We start from the raw sequence: 17,360 nt of genomic DNA, 5'->3' as shown, positions 1-17,360 counted from the left end.
GCAGGCCGCCTCCGCCGCCGAATAGCAAGCGACGGCCTGGTGGGAAAGTCCTGCCCAAAGTTAACGTTTCATGTTGTGACTTTGCATCAGATTTGTTTCATATTTTTGTCATCACAGTATTTTTCTTTCCCTAAGATGCCTGGTCATTGCAATATTCTTGGGGTCCAGTGGGACCATCTAGTTATCGGGCGGGATTCTCCGCGCCGAAATCGCGCTCGGCGTGGGGCGGAGAATGGGGCGTCAGACCCGCAATCGGGTCCGATGCCTTCCCGCGATTCTCCACGGACCGGAGAATCGCCGCCAGTCGCGCGTGCGCAGTCGACACGGCACCGGTCGGGGGCTATTGAAAGAGGCCCCCGTGGCGATTCTCAGCCGGCAGCTGGCCGAGTTCCCATCGGCATAGTTCATTCATGGTTCTACCCGGCGGCAGCTCAGAGTGGCTTGCATTGTGGGTCCGCCTTGTTGCGCGGGGCCACCACGTGCATGCGCGGACCCCCGATTGGAAGTGTAGGGCCCCGTAACGGCAGCCGGAGCTGCGTGGACTACTCCAGGGCCCTGCAAGCCACCTTCAAAATGGAGAATCACTCTGGACTTCCTCCAGGAAAGTCCAGAGTGATTCGCGCCCATTTTCTCAGGGGCGTGGGGACATAGCCCCATTTTCAGAGAATTCCGCCCCTCTTTTCTCAGACAGTAGCTGTAAATGCCCTGTACTTGTTTGGTGCTCATGGCCAGGCAATCAAATTCGTGCAGAGGGTGCAATTGTAGCTGTACTATTGGGAGTTTATATTGGAGTAGATGATGCAGGCTTTTGATTTATGTATTCAGGTATATCTGAAGTTGTAATTAAGTTAAAACATAATTCAGAATGTCCTTACAGATAAACGTAATTGCATTTCAAATAGAAAAAGTTATGATAAACTTGCCAGCATTTGTGGAAATAATTCCATCTTAATGCCCACAGATCTTGAAGAGTTGAGGTAGTTAAAGGTTGGAAATTTTCTCGCTAAGAGAATGCATCATCATTACTAATACTTCTGTTAAATCTACTTTTCCGTTGCATTCACTCAATATATTTAAAACATTTGTTTATCATGCAAAGCTTTTTTCAGTTTTGGATCTAGTTTTAAATAACTAATAGTTTCTTTGCTTGCTTGTCATCGGGGAATTGTTCTCTGATTTCAAAATTGACAAACATTGTAACCATTACATGTTCGAACAAAACATTTTTCTCTGTGAACTCAATTTTATACATTCTTCTGCCTAAGTTTCTGGCCAAAATTGTTGGATGTGCTCTATAGAAGTAACTATTGTTTTATATTCATTTCTTATATTGAGCTCTTATTATTGGTTGGATCACATTATATTCTTCCAGTAGAATTGAGTTTGTGGCAAGCAGTTGTGCTGCAAAATAAAATGCAGGATAATTTTGTTTTTTGCCATCTGTTACCATAATGTCTAACATATATCCAAATTGCCCTCTGGAGAACAATCCTTGCATTATGAATTGGCATTCATAAGAAATTCCTATCCATAATATGTCTACAAATAGAATAACTGATGGTGAACAGTTAGATACATTAATATAATTTTGAGTTGGTTACTTGCATCCTGCTTGCAAGTCCGTTATAATTGCACTGGCATGGAAGTGAAAAGTACTTCCAAATTACTGGTGATGATCATGACCCCTTGTGAACTGAAGTCCCTATGACAATCAGTACAATCAAAGCCCAAATCTCAATAGACCACACACGAGTTATGATCTGGATAAAAGGTCATGGTTGAGACATTCCTGTCTTCAAAGCAGGTGGTTTATGCACAACTTATGGCATTAGTATTACAAAGTTGAACAATAACAGGGGCAGTGTTTGTCTTTTTGCACTTTATTTTAATTTAGAGTTAATTCACTTTATAGGTGGTATGTAGTATTTTTATGGCATGCTTTGCATCACCTTGTGAGAAAAGTGTATGGTACTTTTTTTAAAAAGTTTTTAATGTTATTTTTTATGCCAAAATCAGCAGTTCTTTCATATCACAAGGATGCCAGTAAATGTTATTACATGGACAAGCATGCACCAACTGCCTTCAAAAATAATTATATTTGATTTTGTTAACAATTGGCACTATGTGATTTTTTTTTAAAAATAATTTTTATTAGGGTTTTCACAAAATATCAAAAACAGAATGAAAAAGAAACCCACTAGAATTAAATACAGAACAAAGTAAAACAACCCCCGTGCCCCCCTCCCCCTATACATAAATAATAAATTAACACCCCGAGTTGACAAACAGCAAACATAGCAAATATATACACCCCCTCAGATCCCCCAGGGTAAATAAACAAAAATAAAATAGAACCACGCCCCCCGCCCCCCCCCCCCCCCCCCCCGGTTGCTGCTGCTACTGACCATTGTCTACCGTTCTGCCAGGAAGTCCAAGAATGGTTGCCACCGCATAAAGAACCCTTGTACCGATCCCCTTAAGGGCAACTATATGTGATATTGAGCAACACATATACGAAAAGTCTAAGACTTAATTATCTGGTCTGTGCTGAGAAACTAATATTACTTAAGATAGTGGTATGGACATTAACCTTGACTCCCTAATCTCAGAAATACGAAGAAAAGTCTGCTAGATTCCTGCTTTTGGTTTGTTTCCAGTGGATATAAACGTGTAACAATTGAGAAAAGAATCTGGCTTGAACATAGGAATTGGGAGCAGAAGTAGGCAATTCAACCCTTCAAGCCTGCTCCTCCATACGATCAGATTATGGCTGATCTCTTCCTGGTTCAAATCCACCTCGCTGCCTGCTCACCATGTCCCGTTAACTCTTTTTAAAATCAGAAATATGGCAATTTCCTTCTTGAAACCATTTAATGATTTAGACTCTATGGGGCAGTGAGTTCCACAAATTCACCACCCTCCTCATCTCAGTTTCAAATCTAGTGCCTCTCAATCTGTCTCTGAGACTTCTTGTCCTAGATTTCCTCACAAGGAGGAACATTTGGTCTACGTTTACTTTATCAATTCCTCTTAGTATTTTATATACCTTGACCATATCCCCTCTGATTCCAATAAACTCCAGAGAGTGCAGGTCCAAACTGTTCAATCTCTCCTCTACATCAACCCCTTCATCCCCAGAATCAATCTGGTGAGCCTCCTCTGAACTGCCTCCAATGCCACCACATCGTTCCTTAAATAAGGAGATCAAAACGGGACACAAAACTCCAGATATGATCTCACTAACATCCTATGCAATTGCAACAATACTTCTCTACTTTTATACTCCAGTCCTTTTGCAATAAACGCTAAAATTCCATTTGCCTTTTTTATTACATGTTGTACTTACCGACTTTCTGCGATTCATGAACAAAGACACCCAGATCCCTCTGCCCAGGCACATTTTGAATCTGCTTCCCATTTAGATAATAATTTGCCTTGCTATTTTTACGGCCAAAAATGGATAACCTCACACTTATCCACATTAAACTCCCAACTGCCAAATTTTGGCCCATTCTCCTAGCCTATCTATATCCGTCTGTAAACTCTTTATTCTCTTCTTCTCTTTCACACCTATTTTAGTTTCATCAAATTTTGCTATGTTATACTCTGCCCCTACTTGCAAATCATTTATGTAGATTGTAGACAGTTGAGGTCCAAGGACCGACCCCTGCGGCACCCCGCTATTTACAGTTCGCCATCAGAGAAGGACTCATTTATCCGACCCTCTACTTTCTGTTAGACAGCCAATCCTCAATCCAATCTAATACTCTATCCCCAATTCCCTGCAATCTCACCTTCTGGATCAGTCTTTTACATCTTGTCAAACACCTTCTGGAAGTCCAGATATACCACACCCACAGGTTCCCCTTTATCCATCTTGCTGGTTACATTCTCAAACAACTCAAGCAAGTTTGTCAAGCATGACTTACCCTTCATAAAACCATGCTGACAGTTGTGAATTGAGCTTAATCTTTCCAAATTTTCAGTCATCTTTTGAAAAAATATATATTTTATTCAAATTTTTTCGGTCAAACAAGAACAGTACAGAATTTTCCCCTTTTTACAACTTTAAAACAATATAAAAAATAATGACTGTTTTTTAACAAATAAATAATATATTAACTAAACGGCAACTGCCAACAACAAAATAATAACTCTCCAAAACAATGAAGTCCCACACGCCAGTATAAATAGCTAATATACAAACAACTATAGGAAACCCCTGAGGGCCCGCGTGGGCCCTCCCCTCCCCCCCTCCCCCCCCCTCCCCCCCTCCTCCCCCCCCTCCCCCCCTCCCCCCTCCTCTCCCCCCCCTCCTCTCCCCCCTCCTCTCCCCCCCTCCTCTCTCCCCCCCCCTCCTCTCCCCCCCCCTCCTCTCCCCCCCCTCCTCTTCCCCCCCCCCTCCTCTCCCCCCCCCTCCTTCCCCCCCTCCTCCCCCCCCCCCCCTCCCGGGTTGCTGCTGCTACCTTCCCCATTTCCCTTATCGTTCTGCGAGGTAGTCAAGGAACGGTTGCCACCGCCTGGTGAACCCTTGAGCCGAACCTCTTAGTGCGTACTTTATCCGCTCCAATTTTATAAACCCTGCCATGTCGTTTATCCAGGCCTCCACGCCCGGGGGCTTAGCTTCCTTCCACATAAGCAATATCCTTCGCCGGGCTACTAGGGACACAAAGGCCAAAACATCAGCCTCTCTCGCCTCCTGCACTCCTGGCTCTTCTGCAACCCCGAATATAGCCAACCCCCAGCCTGGCTCGACCCGGACCCCCGCCACCTTTGAAAGCACATTTGCCACCCCCACCCAGAACCCCTGTAGTGCTGGGCATGACCAAAACATGTGGGTGTGGTTCGCTGGGCTTCCCGCGCATCTCCCGCACCTGTCCTCCACTCCAAAAAATCTACTTAACATTTTTCCAGTCATATGCGCCCTATGTAGAACCTTGAATTGTATCAGGCTGAGCCTGGCGCATGAGGACGAAGAGTTTACCCTACTTAGGGCATCTGCCCACAGCCCCTCCTCGATCTCTTCCCCCAGCTCCTCTTCCCATTTTCCCTTCAGCTCATCCACCATGATCTCCTCCTCGTCTCTCATTTCCCTGTATACATCTGACACCCTACCATCCCCCACCCATGCCCCCAAAATCACCCTGTCCTGAATCTCTTGCGCCGGGAGCTGCGGAAATTCCCTCACCTGTTGCCTCGCAAAAACCCTCAGTTGCATATACCGAAATGCATTCCCCGGTGGCAACCCATATTTTTCCGTCAGTGCTCCCAGACTCGCAAACGTCCCGTCTAGGAACAAATCCCTCAATTGCACAATCCCTGCTCTCTGCCAGACTTTAAATCCCCCATCTATCTTCCCCGGGACAAACCTATGGTTGTTCCTTATCGGGGACCTCCCCGAGGCACCCGTCACTCCCTTATGCCGTCTCCACTGCCCCCAAATTTTCAGTGTTGCCACCACCACTGGACTTGTGGTGTACTTTTTCGGGGAGAACGGTAAAGGCGCCGTCGCTAATGCTTGCAGGCAGGTTCCTCTACAGGACGCCATCTCTAGTCTTTTCCACGCCGCTCCCTCCCCTTCCCCCATACCATTGATATATTGGCGGCCCAATAATAGTCACTTAAGCTCGGCAGTGCCAGTCCCCCCCCTATCCCTGCTACGCTGTAGAAACCCCCTCTTCACTCTTGGGGTCTTCCCAGCCCACACAAAGCTCATAACGCTCTTATCCACTTTTTTGAAAAAAGCCTTGGTAATCATCACAGGGAGGCACTGGAACACAAAAAGAAATCGCGGAAGGACCACCATTTTGACCGCCTGCACCCTGCCCGCCAATGACAGGGGCACCATGTCCCATCTCCTAAAATCCTCTTCCATCTGCTCCACCAATCTTCCTAAATTAAGCTTATGCAAGGTTCCCCAGTTCCTGGCTATCTGGATCCCTAGGTACCGAAATCCCTTGTTACTCTCCTCAGCGGCAAATCATCTATTCCCCTGCTCTGTTCCCCAGGGTGCATCACAAACAGCTCACTCTTCCCCATATTCAGTTTATATCCCGAAAATTCCCCAAACTCCCTGAGTGTCTGCATTATCTCGGGCATCCCCTCCACTGGGTCCGTGACATGCAACAACAAATCATCCGCGTATAATGACACCCAGTGCTCTTCTCCTCCCCTAAGTACTCCCCCTCCACTTCCTAGAGCCCCTCAGCGCTATGGCCAGTGGCTCAATTGCCAACGCAAACAGTATCGGGGACAGGGGACACCCCTGTCTTGTCCCTCTATATAGACGGAAGTAGTCAGATCTCTGCCTGTTTGTGATCACACTTGCCACCGGGACCCTATATAAAAACTGAACCCACCCAATAAACCCCTCTCCAAATCCAAATCTCCTCAACACTTCCCACAGGTAATCCCACTCCACTCTATCAAATGCTTTCTCAGCGTCCATCGCCACCACTATCTCCGCCTCTCCCTCCGGCGGGGACATCATCATCACACCTAGCAGCCTCCGTATATTAGTGTTCAACTGTCTCCCCTTAACAAACCCAGTTTGATCCTCGTGAACCACCCCTGGGACATAATCCTCGATCCTCGTCGCCATCACCTTGGCCAAGAGCTTGGCATCTACATTCAGAAGGGAGATAGGCCTGTAAGACCTGCACTGCAGCGGGTCTTTGTCCCTCTTCAGGAGCAACGATATCGTCGCCTCCGACATCGTCGGGGGCAACGTCCCCCTTTCCCTGGCCTCGTTAAAGGTTCTCGTCAGAAGCGGGGCTAGTAGGTCCATGTATTTCCTATAAAATTCCACCGGGAACCCATCTGGTCCCGGGGCCTTCCCTGCCTGCATGCTCCCAATCCCTTTTACCACCTCCTCCACCTCAATCTGTGCTCCCAATCCTGTCCTCTCCTGCTCCTCCACCTTCGGGAATTCCAGCTGATCCAGGAAGTGCATCATTCCCTCCTTCCCTTCCGGGGGTTGAGCCTTATACAGCCTCTCATAAAATGCCTTAAACACCCCGTTCACCCTCTCTGCTCCCCGTTCCATCTCACCCTCCTCGTCCCTCACCCCCACCTATCTCCCTCGCCACCCCTCTCTTCCTCAATTGTTGGGCCAGTAACCGGCTCGCCTTCTCTCCGTACTCATACTGTACTCCCTGTGCCTTCCTCCATTGTGCCTCTGCCCTGCCCGTGGTCAGCAAGTCAAATTCCGTATGCAACCTTCGTCTTTCCCTGTACAGTCCCTCATCCGGAGCCTCTGCATACTGCCTATCCACCCTCAAAATTTCTCTCAACAATCGCTCCCTCTCTTTACTCTCGTTTCCCTTTATGGAAATCAGTTCCCCTCTGACCACCGCCTTTAGTGCCTCCCAGACCACTCCCACCTGAACCTCTCCATCATCGTTAATCTCCAGGTACCTTTCGATACATCCCCTCACCCTTGCACACACACCCTCATCCGCCAACAGTCCCATATCTAATCTCCAGAGTGGGTGCCGTTCCTTTTCCTCTCCTACTACCAGATCTACCCAATGTGGGGCATGGTCCGAGATGGCTATGGCCGAATACTCCGTCCCTGTCACCTTCGGGATCAGTGCCCTTCCCAGGACAAAGAAGTCTATCCGAGAATACACCTTGTGGACATGAGAGAAGAAGGAAAACTCCCTACTCCTGGGCCTAGTGAATCTCCAGGGGTCTACTCCTCCCACCTGCTCCATGAAGTCCTTAAGCACCTTGGCCGCTGTCGGCCTCCTCCCCGTCCTAGACCTGGACCGTCCAGCCCTGGATCCTGCACCGTGTTGAAATCTCCCCCCATTACCAACTTTCCCGCCTCCAGGTCCGGGATACGCCCCAGCATACGCTTCATGAAGTTTGCATCATCCCAGTTCGGGGCATATACGTTCACCAGAACCACCGCTTCCCCTTGTAATCTGCCACTCACCATCACGTATCTACCCCCACTGTCCGCTACTATGGTCCTCGCCTCAAACACTACCTGTTTCCCCACTAATATAGCCACCCCTCTATTTTTCGCATCCGAGCCCGAATAAAATACCTGTCCCACCCATCCTTTACGTAATCTGACCTGATCCGCCAGTTTCAGATGCGTCTCCTGCAGCATGACCACATCTGCCTTTAATTTCTTTAGGTGCGCGAGTACCCTTGCCGTCTTAATTGGCCCATTCAGCCCTCTCACATTCCACGTGATCAACCGGGTTGGGGGGCTCTTTACCCCCCCCCCCCCCCCCCCCCCCCCATATCGACTAGCCATCCCCTTTTTTAGACCAGCTCCTCACCCGGTTCCCACGCTCCCGTTTGTCCCCCCGACGGTGTCCTCCCATCCCGACCACCCCGCCCCATAACAGCTCCCCTTTCCCTTAGCAGCAGCAACCCAGTTAACCCCCCCCTCCGCTAGATCCCTTTCTAGCGTAATTGCTCCCCCCATGTTGCTCCCAGAAGTCAGCAAACTCTGGCTGACCTCGGCTTCCTCCGTTTATCCTTGGCCCCCCATTGTGTAAGGCCCCCTCCCTGCGTTCCCTTTCCCTCCGCAATTACCATAGCGCGGGAACAAAGCCCGCGTTTCCCACTCGGCCCCGCCCATAATGGCGCAGCTCCCTCGCTCCTTCCCCCTCTCCTTCCCCACCGGCGCCCACAGGTCATCATACACCAGCCCCCCCCAACGAGGGGAATAGAGAAAATTTCCCCCCCTTCCCCGTCCCATACATTCCCCCCACTACTTTATTACAGAAACTCTTTCTCTCTCCAGTCTAGTCCAACTTCTCCTCTACAATAAATGTCCACGCCTCTTCTGCCGTCTCGAAGTAGTGATGTTTCCCTTGGTGTGTAACCCACAGTCTCGCTGGCTGCAGCATTCCAAATTTAACTTTCTTTCTATGTAGCACCGCCTTGGCCCGATTGAAACTCGCCCTCCTTCTCGCCACCTCCGCAATTCAATCCTGGTACACGCGGATCACCGCATTCTCCCACCTGCAGCTCCGTGTCTTTTTCGCCCATCTCAGGACCATCTCCCTGTCCTTATAGCAGTGAAACCTCACCACTATGGCTCGAGGTATTTCTCCTGCCTTTGGCCTTCGCGCAAGGACTCGATATGCTCCCTCCACTTCCAAGGGGCCCGTCGGGGCCTCCGGTCCCATTAACGAGTGAAGCAATGTGCTCACATATGCCCCGACATCCGCCCCCTCTGCACCTTCGGGAAGACCCAAAACTCTTAAGTTCTTCCTCCTCGAGTTATTCTCCAGGGCTTCCAGCCTCTCTACACACCTTTTATGCACTGCCTCGTGCGTCTCTGTCTTCACCACCAGGCCCTGTATTTCATCCTCATTCTCGGCAGCCTTTGCCTTCACATCACGAAGCTCCAACTCCTGGGTCTTCTGTGCCTCCTTTAGCCCTTCAATCGCCTGTAGCATCGGGGCCAACACCTCCTTCTTCAGCTCCTCCACACAGCGCCACAGGAACTCTTGCTCTGTTCCGGGCCCCACACAGAACGGCCTCCTTCCGCCGCCATCTTGCTTCGTGCTTCCCTTCCTTGCCGCTGCTCCTGAGGATCCTATGCAATCCAGCCACTACTCTCTCCTTTCTCCATATATATCCGGGGGGATTCCCTTCTATTTCACCGCACAATGGTTTTAGCCGTCAAAAATTGCCGTTGAGGCTCCTAATAAGAGCCCAAAAGTCCGTTCCAACGGGAGGTGCTGAAACGTGCGACTCAGCTGGTCATCGCCGCACCCGGAAGTCTCTCCCTTTTTGAATAGGGGCATCACATTAGTGTGTTTCCAATCCACTGGGACCTTTCCAGAATCCAGGGAATTTTGAAATATCATAACTAATACATCCACTATCTCTGCTGCCACCTCCTTTAATACCCTAGGGTGCAAGCCATCAGGTCCAGGAGACTGATCTGCTTTTAATCCCATTAGTTTATTCAGTACCTTCTCCCGATTGATGGTTATCGCAGCAAGTTCTTCTGCCTTAACTGCAGTTTTTGGAAACATTTTTTAATCCTCTACTGTGAGGATAATATTTGTTCAGTGCCTCCGCCATCTCTGTGTTCCCCATTATTACCTCACTAGTATCGTCCTGTAAAGGGCCAACATATACTTTAGCTATTCTCTCTTCCTTTTTGTATACTTTTAGAAGCTCTGGTATCAGTGTTTTTGTTTTCTGCTAGTTTCCTTTCGTAGTTCTTCTTAGATCTTTTGATTTTATTTTTAGCTGCATTTTGCTCAACCTTAAAGTTCTCCCAATCCTTAGTAGTTTTTAAAATCTAACTTTTGCAGTATGGTTTACCTGAGTTTTTGCCTTTATGTCCGCTTTGACTTCCTTTTTGCCCATGGAATGTTTATTTCTCTTGTTCCTCTTCCTCTCGGGAATATACTTAAATTGCTTGACATTTGCCTTACAACTAAAGAGCTTCATCAATACTGATTTTATCGGCTCACACATAACAAATGCCTACTTGGCAAAGTACCAGTTGGTACCTCTGGAATAATACCCCAGAAAGTATACCCTAGGACTGAAATTATAAAACTTTGAAGGAGTAAAATAATTGTAATAGTTTAATTTGAGGTCATCAGTACCAGAAGTGAAAAGAGATGAAACTTTGCTAAAATCGACCAAAGGGAGAGGAAACGCAATACAACCTATTACTGATCTTTCCTTTTGCAATTCATCCCTCCTGGGTGTATAAAATCAGGACTCAACTTTCAACAATGTGTTGCCTGAGTTATTCTTACCATTAGAATACAACATGATTTTTAACTTGAGGCAAGAGTTATGCATAGTGCGGATTTCGACTAGCAATAAATTGGCGCCTGGTGATTTTAACTTATGTGCCTCATTTCCTTTTCAATTAAATGGGTGGGACTAATAATGCTCTGGGGACCCAGGTTCGAACCCCATGATGGCAGATGATGGAAGGGTGAATCAAATCAATAAAATACCGGAATTAAAAATCTAATGATGATCATGAAACCATTGTTGGCTGTGGTAAAAATGCATCTGGTTCATTAATGTCCTTCAGGGGAGGAAATTGTTGCCCTTATCTGCTTTGGCCTACATGTGACTCCAGATCCACAACAATATGGTTGACTCTGAAATGGCTTAGTGAGCAACTCAGTCGTATCAAAATTGCTAGAAAGTCAATAAGAAATGAAACCAGATGGATGACCTGGCAATAACCTCAGCACTGGAAACGACTGCGGCACACACAGTCCTGTTAACCTTCCTGGCTAACACATAGGGGCTTGTGCCAAAATAGGGAGGTTTAGCTTGTCAAGCAACAGCCTGATATAGTCATACTCACATAATTATTATTTTTTATTCGTTCATGGGACGTGGGCATCGCAGGCTGTGCCGGTATGTATTGCCCATCCCTAATTGCTCTTGAGGGGGCAGATAAGAGTCAACCACATTGCTGTGGGTCTGGAGGCACATGTAGGCTAGACCAGGTAAGGACAACAGATTTTCTTCCCTAAGGGGCATTAGTGAACCAGATGGGTTTTTACAACAATCGACAATGGATTCATGGTCATCATTAGACTTTTAATTCCAGATTTTTATTGAATTTCACCTTCTGCAGTGGCGGGATTTGAACCTGGGTCCCCAGAGCATTACTCTGGGTGTTTGGTTTATTAGTCCAGTGACAATACCACTACGCCACTGTCTCCCCTTACAGATAATATCCCAGACACCACCGGCAGGGCAGTCGTGAGGGAATTGCCCTGGGAATCCTTAACGTTGACTCCGGATCCCATGAGGTCTCATGGCATCAGGTCAAATATGGGCAAGGAAATTCCCCTGCTGATTACCAGGTACAATCTCCACCCCCTCAGCTGACGAATTAGTACTACTCCATGTTGAACACCACTTGGAAGTACTCTGGGTGGGGGACCTCATTTTGTTATCACCAACTGAGGCTCGGAGCACCACTACAGACCGAGCTGGCCGACTCCTGAAAGCAAGCTGGTTCTGTGGCTGGTGGTGAGGGAACCAACAAGAAGGAAAAGCATACATTACTGCATCCTCACGAACCTGCCTGCCGCAGATGCATCTGTCCATGACAGTATCGGTAGGAGTGGCCACCACACAGTCCTTGTGGAGACAGGTTCCTGTCTTCACATAGAGGATACCCTTCATCATGTTGTGTGGCGCTGACACCATGCTAAATGGGATAGATATTGAACAGATCTAGCAATTCAAGACGAGACAACCATGAGGCGCTGTGAGCCATTAGCAGCAATGGAATTGTACTCAACCACAATCTGTAACTTCAAGGCCCAACATATCCCCCACAAGTCAGGGAAAAACCCTGGTTCAATGAAGAGGGCAGGAGGGTATTCCAGGATCAGAACCAGGAGATGTCAACCTAGTCAAGCTACAACACAGGATTTCTTCTTCCTCCTCTCCATGAGCTCCGGCTTCTCTGATTGCTTTTCATTGAGCATAAGCAACAAGCAATAGATGGAGCGAAGAAATTACACAACCGGCGGATCACATCTATGCTCTACAGCCCTGCTACATCTAATCATGAATGGTGGTAGGCAAGTAGGCAACTCACTGGAAAGCGAAGCTCCAAATATATCCCGATCGTTAATGAAGGGGGAGCCCAGTGTCGTGTTCTATGATCTTGTCTTGCAATGAATTTACAGAACTGCTGGTGACTTAGCCAGAACTAGAATTTATAATTTATCTTTTTTAAACGCATTTTATTCAAATGTGTATCAAAGTAGGTTATAGCAAGTAAACACCCCGGGAAACAATCTTCCCAGCAATCAAGCTACCCCGGTGGCGATGCCGACCACCACTCCAGCAAAATTTGTCGCCGTGCAATCAGAGAGGCGAAGGCCAAGACATTGGCCTTCCTCCTCTCCATGAGCTCCGGCTTCTCTGAAACCCCAAATATCGTCACCAAAGGGTCCGGGTCCACTCCCTCCTCCACTATCCTGGCGAAGACTGCAAACACTCCCGCCCAGAATCTTCCCAATTTTTCACAACCCCAAAACATGTGCGCATGATTCGCTGGCCCCCGCCCACTCATCTGCTACCCCCTGAAAGAAGCCACTCATTCTCGCCCGAGTCATATGCACCCTGTGCACCACCTTAAACTGTATCAGGCTCATCCTTGCACAAGAGGTGGTCCCGTTTACCCTTTGCAGTGCCCCACTCCATACTCCCCAATTGATCTCCATTCCCAACTCCGCTTCCCATTTCTCCTTGATCTTCACCACCCGCTCGCCTCCCTGCTCACCCAGCCACTTGTATATATCCCCAATTCTTCCCTCCCCTTCCACATCCGGAAGCACCAGTCGCTCCAGCAGGGTTTATCCCGGCAATCATGGGAACCCCTTCCAGACCTTTCGTGCAAAGTCCCTAACCTGTAGATACCTGAACTCACTACCCCTCGGCAGCTCTACCCTCTCCCTTAGCTTCTCCAGACTGGCGAACCCTTCCTCCAAATACAGATCCCTCACCTTGACCAACCCCACTTCCCTCCACCTCCTGTATACACTATCCATCCCCCCCAGCTCAAACCCATGATTCTCGCACAGCGGCGTTAGCACCAACATCCCTTCCACCCTAAAATGCCTCCTCAGCTGATTCCATATCTTCACCGTGGACTGCACCACTGGGCTCCCTGAATACCTACTCGCAGCCATTGGCAATGCTACCGTAACCATAGCCCTCAAACTAGACCCCTTACAAGATTCCTCCTCCATCCTAACCCACTCCACCCCTTCTCCTTCCCACCACTGCCGCACCTTGTCCACATTCGCTGCCCAATAATAATGAAGCAAGTTTGGCAATGCCAACCCCTCTGTAGCAGGGTCCTCCCCACCCTCGGCACTTTCCCGGCCCATACAAAGCCAGAGATGATTGTGTCCACTTTCCGAAAAAAAGGCCTTTGGTATAAAGATCGGGAGAGCCTGGAAGATAACAAGAACCTCGGCAGAATATTCATTTTCACCACTTGGACCCTCCCCGCCAACGTTAAGTGCAGTGTATCCCACCTTTTAAGATCCTCCCTGGCCTCCTCCACCAGTTTCGTTAAGTTCCACTTATGGAGCCCCGTCCATTCCCTCGCTATCTGAATCCACAAGTACCTAAACCTATCCCTCACTACCGTAAATAGCATTCCCCCCCTAAATTAGCCAGCTGTGCCAGCTCATTCATCAGGAATACCTCGCTTTTCCCTACATTCAGCTTGTATCCCGAGAACCCTCCAAACCTTCCCAACTCCTTCCCATACGCTCCAACGGATCCGAAACATACAGCAAGAGGTCATCGGCAAAGAGCAACACCCGATGCTCCCTCTGTCCCCTCATTATCCCTTGCCACTCTGCCAGCCCCCTGAGAGCCATCACCAATGGCTCTATGGCCAGCACAAACAGCAGGCACCCCTACCTCGTACCCCTGTGTAAGTCAAAGCTTTGTGAGCTCATATCATTCGTCCTCACCCTCACTCTTGGCGCCACATACAGCAACCGCACCCATGCCACAAATCTTAGCCCAAACCTTCAAAAAGCTTCGAACGAGTACCGCCACTCCACCCGATCAAATGCTTTCTCCACGTCCATGGACACCACCACCTCCAGTATCAGAGCTCTCGACGGATTCATCACCACATTCAACAGCGGTCTTATATTACTCGCGAGCTGCATGCCCTTCACGAAGCCTGTTTGAGCTTCTGCAACCACCCCCGGGACACAATCCTCCATCCTCCCCGCCAACAACTTAGCCAATACTTTCACATCCGTGTTCAATAGTGATATGCTTCTATACGACCCACATTCCACCAGACCCTTCCCTTTTTTGGGGATTAGTGTGATTACTGCCTGCTTCATCGTCTCTGCATCTCCCCCTTCTCCAGTGCTTCATTAAACGCCCCCAACAGATGTCCCCCTCCTCTCCTCGTGGGTCTGCTTCATAAAGTCCCTGGTAATACTCTCTAAATGCCTCATTTATCTTTCCTGGCTCTGATACCACATCCCCAGCCCCAGTCCGGATCTTCAAATTTTCCCTGGACCTCCGCAGCTGGTGAGCCAGCATGCGGCTCGCCTTCTCCCCATACTCGTATTGCACCCCTCTTGCCCTACGCAGTTGCCCTACCACCCTCCCCGTTGTCAGCCAATCAAATTGCCCCTGCAACTTTTTCCTCCTCGCCAATCCCTCCACGGTGGGCACCCTCTAATATTCCCTGTCCACCTCCACTATCTCGCTCACTAGACGGTCATGTTCCGCCCTCCTTTCCTGATTCGCACGAACCGTAAATGAGATAATTTCTCCCCGGACCACTGCCTTCAGTGCTTCCCAAAAAATGCCTGCCGACACCTCCCCATTCTGATTGAACTCCACATAATCCCTAATCGGCAACCGCACCTTATCACAAAAACCTCCATCCGCCAACAACCCCGAGTCAAACCTCCACCCCAGCCTCTGTTCTCGTCCCGTACTGAACCGAATATCCAGCCAGTGGGGTGCATGGTCCTAGATAACTATTCCCGCATACTCTGTCCCCTCCACCCCAGCCAAAATCTCCCGACTCACTACAAAGTTATCAATCCTCAAATACACCTTATAGACGTGTGAAAAGAAGGAATACTCCCTTCCCCCTGGGTTATGAAAGTGCCATGAATCCACCATACCCAGCTCCCTTGCCATTCGTACCCTACCCATCGACCTGGGGCTAGATCTATCCACCCTTGGCTCCAGGACATAGTTAAAATCTCCTCCAATGATCAACTGGTACGTGGCCAAATCTGGGATTACTGCCAGCAACCCCCTCATAAGACCCACATCATCCCAATTTGGGGCATACACATTTACCAACACTACCGGTGCCCCTTCCAATACCCCACTCACAATCACATATCTCCCACCTGGACCCCTCACATCCTTCGCACTCACGAATCCCATTTTTTTGCTCATTAAAATCGCCACACCCCTCGATTTCAAATCAAACCCAGAGTGAAAAACCTGCCCAACCCACCCCTTCCTTAACCTAACCTGGTTCTTCACACGGTGGTGTGTCTCCTGCAAAAAGCCAACCCCCGCTTTCAAGCTCCTGAGGTGCGCGAACACCCGCGACCTTTTAACCAGCCCATTCAGTTCCATGTTACGAACCTTACCAGAGGCTTGCACCTCCAATCCCCTCTACCATCCGTCATCTTCCCCACTTAAGTCCTGCCCTTTAATTCCACTCTGTACCTAGCCCATCCCAGATGGCCCCTTTCTTCGCCCTTGACCATGTCATCTCTCACCCCCTGCCGCATCGCAGAAACCCCCCCTCCCTCTTTTCCCCTTCCCCTTCTTCCCCCCCCCCCCCCACTTCCCCTTTCCCCCCTCCCCCCAGACATTTCTCTTGGCCTTCTCCCCCACTACCTCACTTCCGTTCACCAGCATAACCTGCTAGCGCGGCTGCCCCTGCCCAAAGACACATCCTAATGACCCCCCCCCCCAGCTCAAAGAAGAAGAAGAAGGCCTCCTGCTAGCCTTATCCTCCCCCACCCAAACAAGGACTTCTCCTGAACTCCAGGTAGCCTTCTCCAAAAGCAAACAAACAGATGTTAAACACAAACAGTACCATAAAACAGGAGGGGGGATGGGAACATCCATCCCCACATAAACTTTTCACCCCTACAACTCCTTACAATCTCAACATTGAACAGAACTCCCCCCCCACACACACACACACACACACACAAAAAGGCAGAAATCCCCCAATCCCTGCACCCACTTCACTACAATTTATTAATGTACACATGGTAAGGTAACGATCAGATACAAACCAAGTTACATTAGACTCTCCTGGAACTACCCTTATGTACAACTGTCCTCATGTACGCCTTCCAACCTTCTGCTGGTAGCTGGATATCACCTGACTTGTATATGACGCGGCCTGCTGGTGGGAAGTTACACTGCTGAGTACATGGCCACCTGCTGGTGGGAGGTCACACTGCTGAGTGCATGTAATATTATCTACAGGCATATCACCACACCCAGCACATCAGTGCAAAAGATCAGGCTGAAGCGTATGCAACAAGATTCAGCCAGAAGTGCCGAGTGGATGATCCACCTTGGCCTCCTCTGGAGGTCCGCAGCATCAGAGGTGCCAGTCTTCAGCCAACTTGATTCACTCCAAATGATATCAAGAAATGGCTGAAGGCACTGGATACTGTAAAAGTTATGGTCCCACAATAGTACTAATACGTGTGCTCAAGAATTTGCTATGCTCCTAGCCAACCTGTTCCAGTACAACTCCAACATTGGCATCTGCTCAGCAATGTGGAATCATCATTATCTATTATACAGGGGAGGCAGTGGCGTAGTGGTATTGTGGCTGGACC

General features: G+C 48.8%; 1 protein-coding gene across 5 annotated transcripts in view; it reads left to right on the top strand.

Moving 5' to 3' along the window:
- Positions 1 to 17,360, top strand: part of LOC140399163 (nuclear receptor subfamily 6 group A member 1) — a 684,364-nt gene that overhangs the window by 636,681 nt on the left and 30,323 nt on the right. The window lies entirely within an intron of this gene.

The sequence above is a fragment of the Scyliorhinus torazame genome, chromosome 22 (genome assembly GCF_047496885.1).
Source record: "Scyliorhinus torazame isolate Kashiwa2021f chromosome 22, sScyTor2.1, whole genome shotgun sequence".
Classification (NCBI taxonomy): domain Eukaryota; kingdom Metazoa; phylum Chordata; class Chondrichthyes; order Carcharhiniformes; family Scyliorhinidae; genus Scyliorhinus; species Scyliorhinus torazame.
Note: the sequence above shows the minus strand (reverse complement) of the source record. Positions and strands in the feature narration are given on the sequence as shown.